We start from the raw sequence: 25,377 nt of genomic DNA on the forward strand, positions 1-25,377 counted from the left end.
TTTCCTGGAGAAGTTGGCATAACAGAAAACCCCAAAATTTGCAAAAGGAAATTTTATTGGCAAGAAAATAATAAACTAATAACATCCATTGTTTGTGTCCTTGCACATGGATATCAGATCCTCAGAGCTTCAGAAGATATCTCTGATGTTAATTTATTTCTGATCATCCTTAGCTTTATTGCACATAACTTGTAAAAAATAAAAAGGACTTCCAGTGGTCAAAGTGCTTGATATATATGCCATCCCTCCAATAATATTCAAAGGAAAATGAGTATTGTTAGTCTATATTGCAGGTGGTTGGGAGGGTGGAGCTGCAGTTAATTGAAGAAGAGAAGAAGAAGAAGAAGAGGAGATTGGATTTATACCCCACCCTTCACTACTCAAAGGAGTCTCAGAGCGGCTTACAAACTCCTCTCCCTTCCCCACCCCACAAAAGACACCCTGTGAGGAGGTGTGGCTGAGAGAGCTCTGACAGAAACTGCTCTTTTTCAAGGATAGCTCTTATCAGAACTTTGGCTTGCCCAAGGTCATCCAGCTAGGTGCAAGTGGAGGAGTGAGGAATCAAACCCGGTTCTCCTGCACCTAACCACTACACCAGACTGGTTCTCAATTGATGGCAGAAGAGAGGTTAGAACTGGCAACCTTCTATAGTGCAATGTATTCTCTTAGTAACAACACAAGACTAGACCTTCACTTCTAACCAGAGGTTCACATAATAGGCTAGGCCAACCATAAGTTACAGAAAACACACTGAAGAAGAGAAGAAGAAGAAGAGATTGGATTTATACCCCGCCCTTCACTAGCCAAAGGTGTCTCAGAGTGGCTTACAAACTCCTTTCCCTTCCCCTCCCCACAACAGACACCCCGTGAGATAGGTGGGGCTGAACGAACTCTTGACAGAAACTGCTCTTTTTCAAGAACAGCTGTGCCAGAGTTATGGCTTGCCCAAGGTCATCCAGCCAGGTGCAAGTGGAGGAGTGGGGAATCAAACCCGGTTCTCCCAGATTAGAGTTTGCACACTTAACCACTACACCAAACTGGATCTTCTAGTAAAAAAAAAATGAAATGCATTTTGCCTTCCATTTCCCCAATCCATTTCCTGTTAAATAACACATTGTTACAAATGTCAACAATATATATATATGAGTGCTGATCCTGTTTTCGAGAGCATAGCTGAGTATGACTTTGTCATGACTCCATAAGCATCATGACTCTCAATTGTGCTTTTTCTTGTTGAATTCTCTCATTTTCCGAAAAGGTCTTAATAGGCCACAGTTGTTACAAATGTTGTGGCTTCTTCTTTTTATCTTGAAATCTGAATCTTGAAATGTCCTTAATTTTGTTTTGTGGACATCAGTTTGGGACTATACATCTCATTTCCCATCTTCCCCACTTTTTTAAAAAAGTCAAATAGCTGGTATTGTAACATCTTGGGGAATTGCCATTTACATTATTGATGAGTTTTAATTAAGCAAGTAGCTCTTTTTCTCCTCTGCCAAGAAATCTCTCCAAGGAACTGGGAAAGTTTACTCCAAATCCTCTACATAATAGATCCTTATGGGTAAAACAATACTCTGAAACAAGCAATTTTAAGCTACCTGATAATAATTTAATAATAATAATTTCTAGAGCACCCTTATAGATGAAGAACTGAACAAATTTTTCCTAAGAAATACTCTCAGCTATTAATGCGGCTTCAAAAACTAATTATGCACAACAGTTCAAACATTTATGGAAGAAATAAAGTCCCTGAACCATTAACCCTTACCCTCACATTCACAAATGCTTAGTATGCTAGAAAAGCGGCAATATTTTTTCCAAAGTCTATCTACCCTTATAGAAGTCACAATAGCTTCTAGGAGAAACCTTTGGCCTTTTATTAGACGAATGTAAATCCATTATCAGCAGATTATGGTTTTATGTAATCTATTTCGAACGCTATGCTTACATCAAAGAGGTTGCTTTAATACATTCTTCACAGATCGTTGATAAGCTGTATCTAATTTCCCCCCTCTGTATTATTTATTTTGGTTAAAAGAACTTTCAACATAAACGATTAAACCTTGGTTTTGCTCACCTTAGCTGTTCAGTTGTGCTGGTGGAAGTTCCTTGTCTGGGAAGTGAATATTTTAAAGTGGGTGTGATTTATACATACAAGAACACCTGACTAACCCAGGCAGTTTATCTAGAGCAACAATAAAAGGCATAGAAATACTTAGTCCTATCCCATCCCATCCCGTCCCTCCCTCCCTCCCTCCCTCCCTCATCTTGAAGATCTACTCCTGTGAGTTCTCATTCTGGCATATTGAATGGATGCTCAGATTTCTCTCCCTTCTTTGCATGTATCAGGTGTCATTATATTGGAACCGAAAAAAAGTGGTGTTTTGTGTAGGTCGGTGACTTTTCCTCCCAAATGGTTCATGTCTGGCTCAAGTTCAGTGAAATAAGAAACCAGCAATGAAAGTTGGAACTGTAGGTGCTATTGTTCCCAATGAATGGCTGAGTTCAGTGGGACTCTGAGATTTGGTATGAAACTAATAGAAAGATACAAGAGTTACTTTGTGCAGAAGAATGTAATTAAGAAATGAAGGTAAAAAAATATTGAACCCAACAAGAAATAAAAGTTCTGAAACTTCAAAGAATAATCAAGCTAAAACACATCATTGGTTTGAATATTTCCCCCCTAATATAGTTCTTCTCACTTGATTTTCTTGGTTTCAAGGTATTGTTGTTACTTTTGAATACACTCCTTGTTTTTGCCCTTTTATTTACATTTAATGCACTGGAGGTTGAATATGTTGCGTGGAATCTTAAAGGAGCTGAGCACAGTATAGACTTGTCCCATTCCTGGTCTTGGTGCAAAAACTTTGGAACTTCCTTCTCAGGGAGATTTGTCTGTCTCCCTCTATCATAGTTCTGTGTATACTAGGGTGGATCTTGGTAGGGGTACCCCACAATAAAATTATGAAGAGAGTGAGGAAGTGATTGTAAACACAAACAAATAGTTTTATTATATACAAAATAAAATAAAAGAACAAAAATGTAAAGAACCTACACTAAGCACCTGAGAACTAATTCCCCACACACACACCAGCAGGACGGTGGATTGATAAAAAGGAAAAGGGAGGAAATCAGGAAGTTTTAGGAAAGGGACATACAAACTGAGATCCTGGGCTTGAGGTCTGGAGAGGAGCCTGCAACGCAGTTGCAGGGATGTTCAAGTAGTGGTGGGAAATGTGGCACACTTTTCACTGACCTGGGATGGTCTTTCTATGGGGAAGGGTCTCATAGGTGGACATAGGCACTCACTTTCCCAGGGACATGATTGGTCCAAGGTAAAAAGTTTGAATCTCACTGGCTGGTTTAAAGTTAACTGCTATCAAACTTTGGTGGGAAAAAGTGGGGAAAATACCTTGATTAGGCTATTATGAGCCACAAAAGTTTGGGTGAGATAGCTCCTGACACAGGATGGAGCATAAATTAATGACTTGAGGGCCCTTCTTGATTGAGTCAAAAAAGGAAAAAGAGGAACTGTACATTGGTTAAAATAATACCAACGAACCGGCTGATAACTGGGAACGGAGTGGCCCTAGGACGATTGCATTTCAGTGGCATGGCGGATCGGTACCGTTGTATGGGGATGGAGGCGACATCTACTGGACACCATCTCGTCTTAATTTAAGAGCAACAGCATTGAGCACTTTATGTAATTTTGATATTTAATCTGTTTTATCTTGTTTTATTTGGTTTTATGTATTGGCACATGGTGCCCTTGTTTGTTAGCCGCCCTGAGCCCATTCATGGGGAGGGCGGGGTAGAAATTTAAATAAATAAATAGCAACTTCCTTGGGCTGGGCAGACACCTCTGGGATATGCTAGGCTATTCCAGTATTGAAAAGTGCTTTGTTATTGAGAATGAAGTGAAGTCTTATTGCCGAAGGCTTTCACGACCGGAGTTCATTGGCTGTTGTAGGTTTTCCGGGTTGTACGGCCGTGGTCTTATTGTTATTGAGAATCCTGAGCTGGGGGAGATTGCACTTAATCAGCTTGTGATGCCAGCACACCTTACCTCTTTCCTGGGCCTTTGCCCAGGTGCCTTTATGAGTCTGTCCGGGTTCCAGGTCCCCTTGGCACTTAGGCTCTAAAAGGAGGTGCCCATTAAAACAACTAAGTCCAAAATAAGATGGGGACCTCATGAACCAAGGGGGTCTCAGCTGGAGGAGGGGGTGGGGTCCTTACAGAGTACAACTTTGAAGTAATATTTTAAAAAGGGGATACAAATATAAGGGGAAGTGAGGGAAGGCTTACATGACCTAGATAAAAGACTGACCTCTGGCTAGAATGGGAAATTATTTGAAGAACAGGCAGATTTGCAACAGCCAATGAGAATAAGTATCCACCCAATAAGTGCTGGCAGAATACCTGTGCAGCAGTCAGGACACTAAAATGATTAGCAGTAACAAAACTTCATTTAGGAACTAAAATACTGGATAGGAAGCTTTTATCTCAGAGAGAGATATAGCCTGTTCTTGAAGAAAAGCATAAGAATATCATTATGCGGACAGATAAAGAAAGACAGTATAGTCTTGTCTAGGTAGCATTTGGTGCCCTCTGAAGGATCTTCTTTCCAACTTTTTATACACAGGACATTGCTGTATTCCAACAACAAGAACTTTCAGCTTTGTTCTTGGTCTAGGCAATTAAGGTCACAATGGGCTTCAAATCTTTACCTTCAATTAGCTTAGCTTCTATGATGCTGTCATTCCATAGAAATTCAGTGTCTTGGACAGGAGCTAATACTGACTTTCCCCAAATGCTATAAATATCACTGCGACTATACAAGCTTTTCCTCTAATACATTTTGGAACAGCAAAATAAGGTAAATCGAAGATAATCTCTCTCTCCCCTCCCCCCTTTCTCTCTCTGTATTGTTGATAAAATACAGGGCTTGCTTGCACCCCCCCCCCCCTGAAAGCTAATGCTGAAATGGAGGTTTATTTAAATAGCAAATATCCTGCTAGCAATATCAAGGAACTGGTGTCTGCATGATTAGAAGATGTGTTGTAGAGATTCAAGGATTGCAATATGTAAATAAATGCATTACTTATGCAAGTAGTGCCATCTGCTGGTACAGCAATGTTATGCACATCTATAAGAATTAATTACAGCTGTATTCGTAATAGCCTACTAAAACTATCTGCGATCCTCTGAAAGTAAAAAGACATCCTGACTACTTAAAAATAATTTTTGAAATGCGACCAAGAGAAAGGGAACTTGAGGCAGGGAATCAAGTTGGATAATTCCCAGTTGGTGGTGACTGGGGACTTTTTCAGTTTAAGTGTCAGCATAAAGTCAGGAAGGGAGACTCTCTGGTGCTTCCAGCATTCATTCATGTAATCTGAAGTCACTCAAAGAAAGAAATTCTACTGATACTCCACTTGAACTCTAGTAATACTCAAAGCTGAAATTCTACTACAGCCTCAAACATAAGTCCCCGTATATACCCCTGAGAGCACTACGGTTGGGGGTGCAACACCGACTGGTTATTCCAGGCCCCAGAGAGGCCAGGCTCGCAGGTACTAGAGCCAGGGCATTCTCAGTGGTGGCTCTTTACTGGTGGAATGAGCTCCCGGAGATCAGGGTCCTGCAGGATCTTCTGCAGGGCCCGCAAGATGGAGCTCTTCCACCAGGCCTTCAATTAGGAGCCGCCCACATTACCATCAACAACCACTATTAATATCTGTGGTGGAGGCTGGCTGCAGTGAGATCGAGCCAAAACGCCTAGGAGCCTGTAATTGCCTGAGCCCGCATGACATGTTATGCCATCTTGGTTAATAATCACTGAGTGCACTTTAATCAGAAATCATTGGTTGTTTAAATGTTTTAAATGTTTTAACAGTATTAAATGTTTTAAGTTTTAAATGTTTTGACTGTATATGAACCTTGGCACACTGTGCCAGGCAATGTGAGCCGCCCTGAGCCCGCTTGTGGGGAGGGCGGGTTATAAATACAACAAATAAATAAATAAAATAAGTTCTGTTTATGACTCAGAGTTATGTTGAGACCGAGTTGACAATGATGAATGATTTGGGGATGAATGATTTGGGGAGGGACCGCAGCTGATTGGCAGAGCTCATGCTTTGCTTGAAGAAGGTCCCAGGTATCTCCATGTAAAGCATCTCAGGTAGGAGTTGGGAAAAACTGCTCTCTGCCTAAGACGTTGGAGAGCTGCTGTTCATCAAAGTCGGCAATATTGAACTTAATTGATTAACAGTCTGAGTGGGTATGAGGCAACTTTAGATGACCATTGTCTGATTGTTGCACTGGCATGGGAAGTTCTAGGTCTGATGGAAAACAATCATCAGTGAAGTTCAGCTTAGCCCATCAAGGATGTTTTCAGAGTTGTTGGTGAACCAAAGGAGTCTCTGTCTTGCCACGTCATCACTGCAGAAACCATTTAAAGACAAGAAGCGTTGCTCTTGAGGCACATTTTAAATTTTGCACCCAATTAATCTCCACACAGAAAACAAACTATGCCAACACCCCCTTGCCAAACTCCTCATTTCAGTGATTTGATCAGGTTTACTTCACTTTGCTGTTATTTAGTATATATTTGCACAGAGTATCCATGTTGCAGAGGACACAATCATACATGATAATGCTATTATTATACAGAGGATTTCTTTTTTCATTTTCTTCTTTTGGGGATATCAGCTATCATGTGTCACCATAACATAAACAGTGTTTCTAGAATCAGCTGTGATAATAGTTTATGTCATCTGGTAGAAACTACCCTCTCCATCCCCCAAGTTATTCACTTTGTCTCATTTTGTTTGCTCCAGGACTTTGTCGCTTGAATGTCTGTCTCCCTCAGTTGCATCCCAGGCCTCCCCATACAAAACCTCCTGAGGTAGCTGGTCCTGTATAACACCAAACTGTTGTCATTCCCCTACAATTTCCTCATGGTACATTCAGCAGCAAATCCTATGGCAAGCATTGTCCATCTTATCAGCAAGATGCCCTGTGTGCAAAGGAAGGGAGCAGAGAAGGTAGAACACTTTAACCCTAATGGCCCATTGTACTTTCCCCAGATCCATCCCTAGGTTGGTCTTGAAGAAGTGATCTGGGATTTCCATGCTTTCCAGGCATGCAGGGGTTCAGTTCCTATCAGGACTATGCAGGGGTCATTTTGTAGAAAAAAAGATGCAGGAGCTCATTAGCATAACTCATTGGCATAACTTATTTGCATATGCCACACCCCCTGACATCACCGGCAGTGTGTCAGAAGGCAACACTCACCGCTCAGGCTCCACTGGACTGTTCTGGATTGCTAGCTATTGGGGGGGGAGTGCAGATCTGTCCTGGCAGAGGAGGGAGAGCTCATACCTGAATAAAACTTGGTCTTAAAGGTGCCACTGGACTGTTTTGGGCCGGGGGGCGGGGGGGGCTCTGCAACTTACCTGGCTGCTTCTTGCTTTGACTGAGGGCTGCTGGGAGCTGGGGGTGGGGCTTGTTGCATGTGCCCGCCCCCTGGGCTCTTTACTGCCGGAGCTCCACTCCTGTGCACTCCTGCAGGAAATGACCCCTGGGGACTATGACAGGAGAGGGGAGGACACTCAAGCCCCTCCCTCACACCATTTCCCCAACTTTGAATGTCCCTGTGAAGATGCTATTTGCCTTGCTGGGAAACCCATCTGTACATGCTTAGTTTCCTCCAGTAGGACAAACAGGAGCTCCCTGGGTCCATTTCAGGTGAAGAAAATGATGCAGGGCAAAACTATAAGCCTTTCTTCCCATATACCACGGTCATGCATGGCTGTAACCATATCTGTCAACATGACCCAGGGATGGACTTGTAAAAATGTAATGTGTACTTAGGCATTCAGTAGAGAAAGTTTGGGCCCCCAAAGATCCCCTTGCCTCCTGCAAACACTATCCAAACTGAACCCAAAGATCAGATGAAGACAAATCCCATGACATGTCCAACTCTATGGTCCCCAGAATCCTCTCACCCTAATCTCTTATAGTTAAACCCTAAAAGTTCAGATTGGCTGAAAAGCTGCATTTATATGTATGTCATGTGTATGACTCCCATATGCTTTTATTGGGGGGGGGAGGTCATTTTTAAGGCTGAATACAAACCATGCAGTTTGTGTTTTTCACTTATTGCCTATGAAGCCACTACTGAAACATCAAAACCAGTGTCCTCTATAAGCTGAGTTAGTGTGAGCTAGCTCACAGTTTTTTTAGCCTCCAGCTCACACATTTCTGTCTTAGCTCAGGAAGGATGGCTCCAGAGAAAAGTAATTCATGCAGTAGCCAAATCGCTCGCACACAACTTTACTTCCAGTAGCTTCCAAAGCAAAATTTTTGCTCACAAGACTCCATAGCTTAGAGGGATCATTTAACAAATGTACTGAGATCTATGTACTGAGATGGCAACATACAAATAAATGAAACAAATGTATTTTTCTCAGGGACATTTCAGAGTATTGGCTATCCATAACCTCAGGGATGCTAATCAAGGCTTCTTTGTAAATGTCCTTGTACTTGAAATAATGTCATTAACGTGCATTAAATAAAATGACAAGCTCTCATAAAAACTGAAACATTACAAATATGGGAATGTAGATTCTAAGAGTGGAGCACAACTGCACGTTATGTAAGAATAAAGTAATTTGCAGGTCATGGTGGAAAAGCCAAACCAGATTTGAAGGTCAAGAGGCAGGAAATGAGTATGTTCTGGGAAGCCACTGAGTGCCCCCAATGAAATGCACTGACTACCACAAGAAATGAAAAGCATCTTAATTTCCTTGAGTTAAAATGTCCCAGTAAAGACTTCACAAGCGAGAGTGCTTTCCAGAAACAGATTGGAATACTTTGTGGCCGTGATGAAATGAGCCAGCCAGGCATCTACTGTGGAGGACTCTGTTCATTGCCGTGTTTAGGGTGCTTTTCCCAAAGATCCCCTTTGGGATTGATACTGTATTGATACTGTTGTACCTCTGCATTAAGAAGATTGTGTAAAAGATGATGAGAACCATGGAGGGAAAAAAGTCATAGAGATGGGGGGAGGGGACTTGCTGTGGTCCTCTTTTACGTATTCTAGGGCCTTCTCTTCAACAGTGACCTTTCTTAAAACATTACATTCTCTAATCTTTTTACTTTTGGAAATATGTGGGAACATGTTTGCTCTTGTACATTGCTTGACCAGAAGCATTTTGTGGTTAGAACTCAAGGGATTTTTTTTCTGATTGAAAATGTAGATATTAGTATTTAGGGGGATTGCCCAATCAGTCTGCATGCCCATTGTATCAACTTGGTTACATATTTTATATTATTATATGAGTCTTGTGTATAACTCTGTCATATGATAAATAAAATAGAAATAATAATTCTGATTCAAACACTGAATTATTGGCAAACACCAGCAATTGGCTTAACTGTGTGGACATTACTGCTTCATAGTTTTAATTGTTGGTTGGAATTCTAAAATCAGGATTCTTGTATTTTCTGTAACTAGCTATTGTTTCTGGACGAGGAGGTGGTTGGTGCCCCTAATAGTTTTTAGATATGCAAGAAATGGAAAGGTCACAGGAAAGGTTCTGTTAACATTTTGACTAGTAGGCAACAGTTTCCAAAGCTGAACTTATTTATGGGAATGTATCTGCTGATCTTCTTTTGATGTCTTGGTATATCCTGAGGAAGCAAGATGTTCAATTTGGTTCCAGGATTCAAGGCATTTTTGTATGCTTAACATTACAGAAGTCACATCTTCATACATATTTTGTGGAGACAGGAGTAATAGAATAATAAACCAATAAATAATATATTTTACAAAAGCATTAACAACATAGTGATCTTTTCAGATTATTGCTTATGTCGTATAAGTGAGAAAAAGCCCCTTAGTAGCTATGGAACGTGATAGCTTTGCTTATGAGTAACAGTGCATATTTGAATTACTTGCTGATAGCTAAAACCTAGGCAAGCATTGTTTTATATTCTGACCTTTCAAGGATTCTCAAACAGGAAGGGCATACTGTTGACTGAGACATCTCATGTATGATGAATGCCTTTTCATACTGTGGGCTTAAAATAACTGTCTTCTGTTCTATAATGATTCCAGCTAACACTTTCTATTGCCTATGTAGCATTAAAAAACTGAAACCGTAAAAGCCATACTACATCTGATGCTGAACCTTCTAGATTCAAGCCCCAGATGTGAAACTTAGCTTAACTAGCAGCCAGGGCAGACGAATCAGTGTGATAACCCTAGATAAAGGGCAAGTGGTTCCGTCTTTGCCCCTGTCCTGTTTCCCTAATGAAAATGCTGTCTGGGCTGTTTCAAGTCAGGGGAGGGCAGAGACAGATACGCCTCCAATGTGATGTACCCGTTCGACTGTGGGAGTGAGATCTGGGAGACTTCAGTTTAAATGGTCATTCTGCCATGAAGCTTGTTGGATGACTTTGGACCAATCACATACTCTCAACGTAATCTACTTCATGGAGTTGTTGTGAAGATAAATAGGGAAGAGTATATGCTGTCTTGAGTTCCCTGGAGGAAGGGTGGGATAAAAATATACTAAGCAAACAAATATAATCAACATCAATGGAACTAATTCTGCTATTTTTGTGGGTCAGGTAGTGTGCAATAGGACAGCAAAATCAAACAAAGTGTGCAGCTTTGCCATAATTCAAATGAAAGATTTAAATAGACTACCTTTTGCCACACAGCATCAAACTGGGTGATTAGTTTCATTGGTTGCACAGAATGTGTTAGGTTGTTCTCTCTCTGTCAGATGACCCTTTTGTCTTAATCTGTTCTTCTTTATCTTGGCAGCACAACATACAGAAAGAACCTTCCGGTTAATTGCCATCTTTTTTGTTCCACAGAATATCGGCACGTTAATAAGGCAAGTACTTTCAACCACATGATTGCAGGAAATATATCACAGATGTTTCTGTTGGAGGAAGTCAGATTTGTGAATGTACTTTCAGAGCTGCAGGATCACAAAAAGAAAAAAGAAAGGAAATGGGAGAGAAAAGCAGATTGGATTGTGAGCTATCCTGTCTCATTAATGCTGATCACAAAGTCTTAGAAACCAAAGCATTAAAAAAAAAAAAACCCTAAGATTTGGCACAACATCCTTAGTAAGTGCTAAAACAAGTAGGAGAACAAGGCATACCGAACTAGATCTCTCTTGAAATGGGTACAGAAGACTTGGGAAATGTTTCTCATGTGTGCTGGAAATCTAGCCAAAGCTTCAGATATTTTTTCATTAACCCCTATCATTGAAAATAAGCTACATTTCTTGAAACCTCCCTACCTACAGCTGTGTTGAGAATCAACCTGCAGGATACACCTGTTCAGCTGCAGTTTAAACCAATGTAATTTCCTAGCCTGAATCGAATAGGTTCCATCTGCTAAGTCAAACATTTCCTCTAGATCTTAAGTAAAGGCATTATAGAACAAGGGATGATCTTCTGACATATGCAAGAAAAAATAGTAAAAGGGCATTTATAATCTGTCTGGAGATTTAGTTTGCTTAGTGTTATTTCTGCAAAAAATGTATTTGTTTCTTTACCACATTTCTTTGAATTTGTCTTTCATTTCTTCTGTATCATTTAATCTAATATAAGAAAGAAGACTTCATCAGTGTGTTTGGAATGTCTGCTATATTCTACCTGAACCAGCCTTATAGAATTAACTTTGCAAGCATACCATTTCTACAAATTTATCCCTAGTAACCTACAAAAAAAGTATACAACATTTAAAATATTACAAATGCAATAAAAAGCAATGACGATTTGCCCCCAAATCCCCACAGTTTTGCAAGCAACTCTGTGAAACAACTCTTTCTGGTGTTGCAATTTGTTTGATGATGGGTGATTTTAACATGAGGTTTTGTTTAGGAATTCTGCAGTGTGAATGGGATCCTTCCTGCCTGGTCTCTCTTCCTGCTGGAGGGCTGCCTGCAAACAGTGCAAACATATGAGGGCAGTAATGAGCAAGGTTCTGCAGTAACAGCAAAGAACAAGAGAGCTCAGTCTCTGTGCTCTGTATCTGGTACTCTAGCAGGCAGGGCTGGCCCAAGGTTGTCCTGCGCTCTAGGCGAGCGCAGATGCCAACCTCCCGGTGGGGCCTGAAGACCTCTCCTTCGGGGGCAGGCTGGGAGGAGGCTCACTCAGGGAGCAGGAAGCACGGAGGCGGTGGCTGGCTGGCGGGAGGGCTAGTAGGCGGGCCGTCCTCCCCCCAGACGATACACTGGTTCCAACTCTATGACTAAGTGACTTTTGCAGTGGCTTAGCTAATTTTTTTCCGGGTTCCCTCAAAAATAAATGTAGTAGCCATAATCATCACAACAGTCCTGTGGAACAGATTAAATTAAAAGACCAGGGCTTGTTGATGGCCACACACACTGGGTTTTATTTTACATATCTAATCTATCACATATTTATCCAGTTCCTCTTCAAGATGGTGTGCATGGCTTTCGTCTCCCTTTGTCCTCACAGAAGCTACCTGAGGTAGGTTAGGCAGAGTGACCAGTCCAAGGTCAGGTGGTCTGTTTCATGACTGAGTGGGGATCTGAAACCTGATCGCTCACACTGTAATCATTATATTGTACTGGATCCCATTTAATGGCATTAGTGTCCACGTTTTCATCTGCCTTGTCTCTTTGGGCACTTCCTTATGCCTTTTAGGCAGTTCTAACATTATTTTACTTTAGTTGTGACTCTCCTCTTAGTGGTTTGGCCTGGGTAAAATCTCCTGTTGTCCAATAGTACATCCTGCCCTGTACTGCAAAGCTAGCTTCTACGTACAAACTCTGATGGACTGTGTGTGTTCTTGTACTTGGATCTTTTAATGATCAACTGATGTCTCATGGAAAACATTTAAAAATTGTTAGAAAATGTACGCCCGTCTGGATCACATTTTATTCATTTTCCATTTTCTTTTTATTGCCACAAATAGCTCCTTAAAGACAGGATGTTTGGGGCTGGGGAGCCAGTTGTATGATTCTTCATCTCTTTGTTCTTGATGCTGTCCACAGCATTTAATGGTGCCATTAAAAATGCACCAGTAACACCAGTAAACACAGAAACATAGAGCTGGAAGGAACCTCAAGGGTCATCTAGTCCAACCGCCTGTGCAATACAGGACATTCACAGCTACCTAGACAAACGTCTTAGCTGCAAAAATCAATACCTTGTGAGGATGAAAGTTATAACTGCAGCCATTTTCATCCTAACAGATTAAATATTGGGGCACTATTAACTCATGGTTGTTTCCCTGTTTACAGTACCCCAGGCAGGAACAGGTTTATTCTGGGTGCACCTGCTATGGAATGAAAATGGACAGATATTTGTTTCATTTTTGCCAACAAAATGAATACACTTGAATTAGCCCCACCCATTCCAAACAGGGCACTGTGAGTATGTTCCTGGGGTAACTCCACAGGCATAACTTTTGTAAATTGGTTACAAACTCAAGTCAACTTGTATGAAGTCATCCCTGCATTTCCAATTCAGATGTCTTTTAATTCGCTTGATGTGATTTGGTGTATATTCTTCATCTCCCCCCCCCATCAGTATCATTTTGGTTTAGATATTCTGTCCTATTAAAATGGTCCACAGTTACCATTGCTTAGGCATTTTGCAGCTCAGTAGAAGTAATACTAATGGCCCTAGACCACAGTAAGACTCAGCTCCACCCAGTTTTATGTTGTCTTTTCATTAAAGGTGTGCTGAAATGTGTTTGGAATAGTTCCATGCTAAAGGTTGGCATAGCAGGAAGCCCTTGCTTTTTCAGAGGCAGTTAGTCTTTTGAGATGCTAAGACATACCAAAATATTTTATCATCATGAAACAGAATCAGTTTGGGGTAGTGGTTAGGAGCACGGCCTCTAATCTGGGAGAACCGGGTTTGATTCCTCACTCCCCCATATGCAGCTGCTGGTTTGACCTTGGGTCAATCACAAGTTGTCTCAGAGCTGTTCTCTCAAGAGCAGTCCTCGAGAGAGCTCTCTGAGCCCCACATACCTTACAAGGTGTTTGTTGTGGAGAGGGGAAAGGAAAGAAGATTGTAAGCCACTCTGAGACTCTGAGTGAAGGGCAGGATAGAAATCCAATCTCATCTCTTAATGTAATGCAACCCAACTATGCTACAAGCAAGAAACTGCAGCTGAAAAGGTGATTTCCTTAAAACAAGGCCAGCTATCTTCAGTAACATGTATGCAATAGAGCAAACATGAAGCAAGATGGCTGATGATAAGACCTGGCTATAGGACAGCTGCTGTAACTGAAAACTACTCCGAAGTATAATGGTAAGGGGAGGATAAGCTTTCTATAGTGTATGGGGGTTAAATGAAGATCTGACTAGGACTGTAATTTGTGTGTGTGTGTGTGTGTTGTGAAGGGTTTTTTTTATCCTACCTCCCTGCCTCCCTCCAATGAAGGCTAGTGGTAGATCACACTGGCCTCACACAAAAGAGCAACTATAAATTATTCAGAGTGGAAAAACAGAAGGGTTTACTGAATCTCTTCTTCATTTGTATTAAAAGATTCCAGAACAAAAGAAGAGAGGGCACTCACAACTCAAACACGCCTCTGACAAAGAAGAAGAATGGGCACTCTTCCTTCCTTGAAGTCCCAGGTGTGGCACCCAGAGATCATAACAGCATCAGAGTCCCAAAAGATAATTCAATAGCCCATAGATACAGTTAAAGAAAGACACATTGTGTTTTGTACTAGACATCAAATGACTCTTTATAGCGCATACATAGCTAAATATGGACCCAAGGGTTAAACATATTACCATCACCACTTTACTTTTCCACCCTTTAAAAATTCGTCACTTTCAAAAAACATTGACCCCTGCTTTATTCTTCTAGACATCTTTCACAGTAACTATTTAAAAAATCCTTTGATAATGAGGAACTCAGTCTTCAAATTTTAATATTCATACACAAAGAGAAGAGATTTGAATTCTGTAATAAATTCATTTTTCAGAACAGCTTTCTTTGAACATACACCAGGTAATGATTAGAATATATATATTTTAAAAAATCCATACCAAGGTAGTTAGATTTTTTAAAAATCATATAATCTTTAAAAGAATACAGAATATAACCACATGGAAATTTTAAATAGCTGTCTGATGGCGCTCCTGGGAAATCTGCATAGTAGCACAGGATCTGCCAAAATTAAATTTTTCTGGCTTTCCTCTGGAGGGTATGAGCACATATTTGCAGCTGGCTCCATAAAAATGGGTGATATCAGAGGTAATTAGTCACAAATGAAATATCCAGGGCCTGTGGAAATGTTTGAGTAGTTTACGTTAATGCACAATACAAATGATCTGCAGAGGCATAAATAGCTTGGTTGCAAACAACTGTGATCTTTTCATATGAGCACATGAAGCTGCCTTATACTGAACCAGTCCCGTGGTCCATCAAAATCAGTATTGTCTACTCAGATGAGCAGTGGCTCTCCAGGGTCTCAGGTTGAGGTTTTTCACATCACCCCCTACCTGATCCTTTCAACTGGAGATGCTGGGGATTGAACCTGGGACCTTCTGGGCAGTGGTATAGTTTCTCACATATGTAGTTAAGTGCAAATCAGATTCTGATTTCTCTCTGTTTCCCTCCCTCTCCCTTCCTTGTTTCCTCGTCTCTCCCTTTCCCTATCTCCATCTAACCATCCATCCTGCAAAGAGTCCAGAATGCTCACACAGTTCTCTCCTCATTTTTCTCATGATATCCTCTGGTGTACATTAGAGAGATAGCTTTTATGGCTGAGATGGGATTTGAACTTGGATCTTGGTTAGGCATTCTAAAGACCAGTGTTCCCTCTAAGCTGAGTTAGTGTGAGCTAGCTCACAGTCTTTTAGCCTCCGGCTCACACATTTTCATCTTAGTTCAGGAAGAATGGCTCCAGAGCAAACTAATTTATGCAGTAGCCAAATCACTCGCTCACAACGTTAATGCCAGTAGCTCACAAAGTTGAATTTTTTGCTCACAAGACTCCACAGCTTAGAGGGAACATTGCTAAAGACTACACTACTAGGTAACTCAAGCAGGCGAGCCAAACCAAAGCTACATGCTACAGAGAAGGGCAAAGAAGTATATCCACTGGGTGACAGAGTCACTAGTCTGTAAGAATTTATTTCCTCAATTGGGCTCTGAAATGTGCAGACTGGGGTCAAAGGGGACACTCATTACAAATATTTTTTTTTATCAGCATCTAAAGAGGTCTCTTTTCAAGATCCTCCCCCCCCCAGAAATTGCTTGAAAAGGGGTTCAAAGTCCATTCAGGAAGCATTGCCATCATTTAAAACTGGTTTCATTTGACTGCAGCATTGAGTGAAATCTGATTGGCCACATAGTCTTTCAATGCATTATTGTTATGTAGTGGTCTTGAGGCAGCTCTTTTTAAACAAGTGATTTCTTTATTCAGCTCAGAACACAGCAACAACACTCAAGAACGATGCAACTTTATACATTTTGAACCAGGGGAAAACCTCATCCCCTAGCACAGTAATGACCAATTACAATTGAGAGCTTAGAACCAATGGGATTTGTTCCCGCCGAAGTTCAAAGTCTTTTCTAATTGGTCTGTTACGCAACAGCGATCAATCCGACTGCAGGGTTTAGAATACCTGAGAGTCAATGGAGCTTGTGCTTGAAGCTCTGGTGCAGGTTACATAGCATAAAAGGTAAAGGTCCCCTTGCTTGAAAGCCAGTCAAATCCGACTCTAGGGTTGCGGTGCTCATCTCCTTTTCAAAGCCAAAGAGCCAGCACTGTCTGAAGACGTTTCCGTGGTCATGTGGCCGGCATGGCTAAACAACACGGTGCAGAGAACGCTGTTACCTTCCCACCGAAGTGGTACCTATTTATCTACTTGCCATTTCTTGCTTTCGAACTGCTAGGTTGGCAGGAGCTGGAACTAGAGGCGGGAGCTCACTCCGTCTTGCAGCACCTGGGTCTCAAACTGCTGAACTACTGACCTTCCACAGCCTGCAGTTCAGCGTCTTAACCACTTGAGCCACCGCAGCTCCTTACATAGCATAACACATAAGCAAATACATAACACCCCTCCCCCTGAAGTTAGCACACATAATGGTCCGTCAAGAACCTTAGCGCTCGAACTCAGGGTCTAGGGTCTGGAAATGGTGTTAGTTCTGCAAAGTTCCCATGTTCAGTGTGGGGTGTTGAGGGCACTACTGCCTCCGACCCGATTGTTGACTGGGGAGTGTTGCAATGATACTGGGGAGCGTTGCAAGTTGCCTCCGACCCAATAGTTGACTGGGGAGTGTTGCAAATTGTAGGTGGTTTGGAGCATGGCTCTGCCGCTTGGGTGTAGACAAGGTCGCCCAGCTGGAAAGAAACGGAGAGGCTCTGGAACCTCTTTTTCTGTGGCGGACGATGCGATGTGAGATACAGATCCACATGCAGGCGGGACCATGGCAGATGAGTAGTTTACACATTTCAGGATCTCTGGATTGGTGCTGGTGGTGGCTCTTGTCACAACTCCTGGCAGGGCTGGCAGCATGCAGGTGAAATTTGGAAGAAATGACCACGCGATTCCCCCATAGTATGCATCCCCTGTGCACCGACAGTTCATCTTGACTCGACCTGTAAGCCTCGAACTCAGAGGCTTGCCGGCCGGATGGCCACTTAAGGACCCAGGAATTTGTGGAATCCCTGGTGGAATGCAAGGCAACATCAGCGGCATGAAGTGGTGGATGCTTAGCGGACTGTAAACGTTCTTGTAGCGGACTGTGAATTTGCCTATCCCCACAACGGGAATGCGCTGTCTTTGGAAATCAGTTAACTGAAGGTCACAAGGTTCTAGTTGATGTTTGTTCCATCTGGGGAAAGGCCATCGTAGAGTCTGTGTTGATACTATTGTGAGCGCCGACCCCGAGTTGACCTCCATTTTGCAGAAAACGTTGTTTAGGAGTACTGTCGTGTAGAAGTTGAACCTGGAGACGTAGCTGTCCCAGTCTTCTGTTGTTTCAAAGTGGCCCTTAGCGGCCATCGTGGTTCCGCACTGGAGCAGCAGGTGGCTGTGTCCTAGCTGCTCCAGTGGGCCAAGGTGACAATTCCTTGCCCGCTGCAGTTCAAAGTGGCCCTTGGTGGCCTTCATGGGGCTGTGTTCCTCTTGCTGCTTCAGTGGGCCAAGGTGACAAGTCCTTGCCCACTGCAGTGATTAGCTCAGGTGGGCCAAGGCGACAATTCCTTGCTCGCTGCAGTGATTAGCTCAGGTGGGCCAAGGTGACAATTCCTTGCCCGTTGTAGTGATCAGCTTAGTTTCTATGGGGCTGCATACCCACTGAATCCCATCCTCATTGCCAGTGTTGTGTACTGGACTTGAGGCAGCTGTTTTCAAACAAGTGATTTCTTTATGTTTACTACATGACTGCCAATTGGCTGAGATTGCCCATGTGATTAATCCAGAAAGCATCATCCTTGCTCTGGATTAGTTTTGTTTGCCCCCAGTAATATTAGCATGTAGTGAGAACTCATTTGCTATTGTGACATCATTCCATCGATTAAACAGTCCCTTAATTACTGGAATTATCTGTGTGATCAATCCTGGGGAAATGTGCAAACATTGGTGGAGTGGATGGCAGGACAGCTGCAGCACAGGGGATACAGTGGTGGTGAACAGAACTGGAAAAGGTGCCGATTTTCACAAGGCGTTTTGGGACAATATTTATCTCCTTCAACAGCAACATTTTCAGTCCAAACACTGAAATGGGAGATCATTCAGAGCAGCCCTAAACAAACCTGCCTACCGAGTTTCCCAGAAGAACATTTTATTAGGACACAACTCCATACCATCCAGTACTGATCAGCATCCTGTCTCTAGTTATGCTGTTGCCAGATGCTGGATCTTTTCAGCTTGGAAAAGTGCTTATAACCAGACGATATTTTCTGTTAAATCTGTGTTTATGTAATAAGTAAGTATAATGAGTCTTTATGTAATAAATAACTATAATGAGCTGCATAATGATTGCAACTTTGTATATGGATACCTCAACATGACAGGGCAGCCGTTTCCACAGAGTCTTACCAAATGTCACTGCGGAAGGTAGTTTCGCACACCACTGTTTTCTAAAAGGCTTCATATAGAGCCCAGCACTTGCTCAACAGCTGAAGTTTAGGTTGCATAGTCTGCAAATTAACCTGGCTACAAAGGGAGGCTGTGAGGCGTCATCTCAAACACAGAAACGACTAAGGCTGGTTTGAGCCTGATATCCTTAGATGTTAGGGATGACATAAAAATAATTGTGCTGGTTACATTTGTGAGTTAGTTCTTAGATAACAGTGATCTAAGCCTTAGCCAAATTTGGGCTAGACTGTTGCAAATGCACTCAACTTGAGGCATCCCTGGAGTGCAGAATACTGCAGTCAGACTGCTCGTTGGGGCCAGCTCTGGGGAGCATGTAACCCCCATATTACAGCAATTATACTGGCTACTGATCCACTCACAAGCCTAATTCAAGGTGTTGGTTTTGACCTTTAAAGCCTTATCTAGTCTGGGACTGGAGTATCTGAAGGACTATCTTCTCCCCTGTGTTCCTGATTGCTGCAATGAAACTACCACCAAGGTAGCAAGATTTTGTTCCCTGGCCAGCTTAGTCAGGCAGAAGACTACAACCTCCTTTAAGAAAACTTAAATATATTTTAATAAATATATTTTAACAATTTTATTTACTTAGCACATATTCACATTAAATTTAATGTTTATTTTATTCACACTGTGTATGTTATTTGATTGGTCTTTGACCATATTAAACTTCCATGAATCTTGCATCTTGCACATAAAATGTTCAGGTATATACAGATATGTATTCAATGCATTTGCCATATATTAATGTATATCCCGCATTAAATTCTAATCTTGGATCATAATAAGAAACTTGAATAACACACTTCTTCTTTTTTTTTAAAGTTGCATGCCCACCGTAAGTAGAAAATGTGTGATACATCAAATGATGTTGTGGTTGGAGTGTACTGTAGAGACCAGTGTGGTGTTGTGGTTGCACTAAGATCTGGGAGAGCCAGGTTTGAATCCCCACTCTGCTGTGGAAGCTCGCTCGGTGACTTTGGGCCAGTCACAGACTCTCAGGTTCACTTAACACAAGGGATCATTTCAAGGATAAAATGGAGGAAAGGAGAATGCTGTAAGCTGTTCTAGGTCCCCACTGGGTAAAAAGGCAGGGTATAAATAAAGTAAATTAAAAAGTAAGTAAATTTGCAAATATTGTATTTGATTTTACATACCTAATTGGTATTCATCATGGAGACAGCAGACTGATTGCCCCCCTCAGGTATTCAAGTTCTGCCTCTTTTTTCTAGCTCCCATTGGCGTGCTTTCCTTCTGTTGAGTAACATCTGTTTCTCTCTGTCTGGTGCACTGTTATGCTGCCCTTCCTTTGAGAAGCTCAGAGAGCCATACATAGTTCTTCTTTCCCCCTGTACTAAGTACAGTTTTTAGAATGAAAGAATAGCTGAAAAGAACAACAGGAGTGGCAACAGCTAATGTTCCTCCAGTGAATGAGGAATGGTCTTGCCACTTGAACAAAACCAGTTCACCACAACATGTGGCTAGCAGCTGCCAGTGCGCATGGATTTGATCTTACGGGAGTGATTGTGTTATGTATGGTGAATTTACTTTCCATGGAAGGAAGTTAATTGATTTTGTGAATATATATGTTGGGCAGCTCTCCAATCCATGCCACATTTAAACCCAAGTCGGTAAATTTATTTAGACTTAAAATTTCATATCCTGCTCTTCCAAAAGGCTCAGGGCAGCTAACAACAAGACAAAAAATGACATGCAAAAATAAAACTAAGAGCTAAAAGCTCAACCCAATATGCAACTGTAAAATAACCTACATCATAATTCACTACCAGATTTAAATCAGTTGAACTTCAGTGAAACATATATCAGTTTAAGTCGGTTTCCTGCAGGTTAACTGGGGTGTATGTTGAGCTGGATTGGGCATCTTTTGTTCATAGGTATAATGGGAAAGGAATAATTTCTGCTAATGTGGTGCCATCATAAATGTTTGCCATGGTGGCCCTGCATGAGCTTGCCAGGATCATTTTATAGCATGGCAACTTGTTTACAAAAAAAAATAAGACTTTATATCATGTTCATTTCTATCATGTGGACTAGCAATGACATGTTTTTTGTCTCTGGAAGTCTTACACTGCATATCTAAATCTGTCTAGAACCTGTGAACTAGAGACAATTGACTCTAAAAGGAAGATCCTGTGAAATGTCCATCTACAGTGCTAATGGCTGAATGTTTTACAGTGAGAACGCTTTCCTGGAAGTAAGCCCCTTTGAATAGACTTGCTTAGGATTGCTCTGTTAAGATACGGGTTTAGAAGAATTTCAGAAATAATTATCATGGATATGAACTGTTTGATTCTTTTCTAGGGAATAGTCCATTGATCTCTCAAAATGCAGATGTGTACTGAAAGGGATGGTAGTTGGGCAGAATGCTATATATATCGACTCCTTGTGGTTCTCTGGGTTTTCTTCTTGCGAAATCTTAAAGCATACTACTTTATAATAGGATCATCTTGCCTGGGTTGAGAATGATAGTCTGTTAAATCCTCCAGCGTGCCCCAGGATATAATTCTATCACAGGACTGTGGTCTGTTTCAGACAATGCATGGCCCCAGGATTGGGGTAAAGGGAAAGCCCAACATACTGTCCTGCCTACTTGGCATAAAAGAAAGAAACTGCACAGTAAAGACCTCTACAAGATGCAAACAAAAAAGAATAACGACCACACATAAATGTAATATTCATGGGACAAACACCAGTGTACAAAAGTCTTTAATCACAACAAGTTATCACAACAATATGTCCCATCAACACTTCAAAAATATAATCAATGGCTAAATAGTAACAATGCCATGTGTAGTATGTGACTATAAAAATACCACTAAAATGCACATTTGAAGGTTAAATAAATCTGAAGCCAATTTGGTGTAGTGGTTAAGTGCGTGGGTTCTAATCTGGGAGAATTGGGTTTGATTCCCCACTTCTCCACTTGCACCTGCTGGATGACCTTGGGTGAGCCATAGTTCTGTCAGAGCTGTTCTTGAAAGAGCAGTTCTGGAAAGAGCTCTCTCAGCCCCACCTACCTCACAGGGTGTCTGTTGTGGGGATGGAAAGGGAAAGGGGATTGTAAACCACACTGAGACTCTGAGTGAAGGGTGGGGTATAAATCCAATCTCTTCTTCTTCTCTTCTGAAGGTTTCATAAATTGCATAATTTCATTCTTCTGTTTTTGGTTCTGCCTATTTGGAATTAGGGGTGTGCATTTGGATCTTCCTGAGCCAAAAGTGTACCCAAAAGATACCTTATCAGTATTTTTGGGTATATTTCAACATCCCAAAAGCATCTGGGATTTTTCAGGAAAACCAAAAAAAAAAATCTCCAAAAAATCTTGGATATTTTCAGGAACTAGGAAAATGGGGAAAACAGCTGAGAGGCAGGGAAACTGCTCCCTTCCTCTCAGCTGTTTCTCCCTGCTTCTTCTGCCATCCCTTTAAACCAGCCTCATTTAAAGGGACTGCAGGAAAAATTGGGGAGAACAGCTGAGAGGGAGGAGACTGCTCCCTCAGCTGTTTTCTCCCATTTTCTTTTGCAGTCCCTTCAAACCAGGCTGGTTTAAAGGGACTGCAGAAGAAATCTGTGGAAAATAGCTGAGAGGTGGGGAGCAATGTGCTCCTGCTGCTCAGCTGTGTTCTGCAGCTTTCCCGCTTCTGGGTCTCCCCCCCCCATTTTTTTCAACCTCAGGTCTATTGGACCTGTAAAAAATTGGGATTTCTGAAAAATCCTGGATATGAATGCTTTGCCAGTACTGAGATCCACGATTTTTTGGAAATCACGAATTTTGGGGGGTTCAATACACCCAAACAGGAAAAAAAAACCCATAAAAAACTGCACATCCCTACTTGGCATGCCAGAGCCATTGCTGATCATGCTGGCCACATAGTAGTATAACATGCACAGCTAGCTAAATGTTGCTATTCATGCAGATGTTTTCCAGAATACCTATAGGATATCAACTAGAAAAATCCCATGGGCATTTGATTCAGTCACCATGATGACACTGTGTCTGTGGATGGAAACTGGGTGGGCATTGAGGGTAAGGCATGTTCTCCCTTTCTGTACAGCTTCCTGTTATGCACATGGACATGCATCTCCTTAGGGTACTAACAGATTATTGTTTGAAAGGCAAAATTTGCTCTACATTTGGAAAATATGTATAAGTGAGAAGGGTAAATCAGAAGACATGATATGCATGATTTTGCTGGCAGACCTGCCAGTTTTAAGACAGTTCTGTCTCATGGAGGTAGGCTTGCTATTTCCCCACCCACAATGGGTAAACCTCTACCCTCAGCCCCAATTTTCCACCCTTGAGAAATTGAAAAAAGGATGAAAAATGAGAGGAAAATGGCCTTCATAGTGACACTCTTGGAACTTACCCGTGTCTTTATCGTCTTTATCATGGAGGTTAGGGGAAATTCCTAGAGCATCACTCAGAAGTGATATCATATTTTATTGACCTTATGCTAAAACCCATAAATTAGTTGTATACCAGTATAATTATAAGATTTCTCCTAGGATCCCCAAGGACTTATGTGACTTGTTTGTTGTCTTACTTGTTCAATTAATTGCTTATGTTGTTGAAGTTCAAAATTTCTGTAATCCATTTTGGGTCCTTTTTAGGATTGAAAGAAATAGCTACATAAAAAAATAAAGCAAAATAAATCTTGTTTGGCTAGGCTTCTTATGCTGCTATCAACATTTTAAAAAATAAGTTAAGTTTTAAAAGGACACAGCTTTTTCTTTAAAGCTGCTAATAATAGCATGAAGAGCTTGGTTTCAATTAGGAAATTGAGCAGGGCTTGATGGGTTAAATCATCTCTTTCCATCCAGATCACACAGCTGTGTATGGAGTTTACTTGTCTGCTAAAGAACCATGATCTTCTTCACATCTGTTGTGGACCTGAAAATGCTTTGTTAGTTATTCCCACAATGACACCTCCAGGTTTATTTATTTTTTAAAGGAGCAAAGGAAGGGAAGAGCTAAGAAATTGTCCCCAAACAAAGGCCATGTAATACTTTTTATTAAGACCAACCCAAACAACACAGTGCAGTCTGCAAGCTTTTAACATCTCTGGAACACTTCATCTAGCTGGAAAAGGAGGGGGGTGTTTAACCTTTAGACCCTGTAGAATTTATGGCCCTTTTGTTCAGTCTGGAATAGTTACTCAGAATAGTTATTTACCATTCCCCACCAAAGAGATCCAAAGCAGCTTGTAATACTAAAAATGCAATCAAAATACAATGAAATAAATAAAAATGCAAATGTGAACAAAAACAAGAATAAGCAGTGGTATCTTGGGCCAGGGCTGAATCTAGCTGATCAGGCTGTCCAAAGCCACTAGGGTTGAGCCACAGGTGAAGGGCCTAGAGCCCTTTGGCTCTTGCCATTTAGTGTCTGCCCAAGGGCTCATGTCTCTGGCCAAACCCAAAATTTACACCTAAGAGAGGAAGAGGAAACGAAAGCACAGCTTGGATGTCATAGTCGGCAGCAGCATTTCTCTCAACCTGCCCTTCCAATACCACTGATTTTTTTTTGGGGGGGGGTAATGTCGGGATGTACCCATGGCATTCTGGGATGAAGAAGCAAAAAGTCACATATAGATCAAAAATTTAAAACACCCTGGGAGGCAGCATCCTGATGATCTTTACTTATTGTATGGGGTAAAATTAACCTACGGGGGTTGTTGTTAATGTAAGGACTAAAATGTTTCTCCTCCACTCTTGGCCTTTTCAAGAATCTGTGTGTTCAGTTTGGAATCAGAATGCTATTTAATGAATGATGGGCTTTTTATGTTTGCACTGGAATGGTTTCCATTGTTACTTCTTCATCCCAGGATGTATAAAGGGGGGGGGGGGGACCTGCCTCCAACCACACCTCACACCCGCTGAAGTAGGCACAGCAATTCGCCCAGAACAAAGGAGCTATAAGATCAACAGGGCTGGAATGTTCCTTTTTCTCTCCTTCCCTTTTTGGTTTTTAACATCCAGTTTGATTATCAGTTTTGGAGAACTTGAAAGCTTGCATGTTGCATTGTGTTTCTTTGGTTTATGATAATAAAATGTATTACATGACCTTTGTTTTTGTATTTTACTATTGACTAATGAGACTAATTAAATCTTTGGATAGTTACACCAGTTTCAGTTGGTCTCTCTCCCTCTCCCTCTCTGCTCCTCCCTCTCGTGAGTGTGTGTTAATTTTAGTAAAGTGCCTACATAGCTTGTTCTTGAAAG

The sequence above is a fragment of the Gekko japonicus genome, unplaced genomic scaffold, assembly GCF_001447785.1.
Source record: "Gekko japonicus isolate JY-2015 unplaced genomic scaffold, Gekko_japonicus_V1.1 scaffold77, whole genome shotgun sequence".
Classification (NCBI taxonomy): domain Eukaryota; kingdom Metazoa; phylum Chordata; class Lepidosauria; order Squamata; family Gekkonidae; genus Gekko; species Gekko japonicus.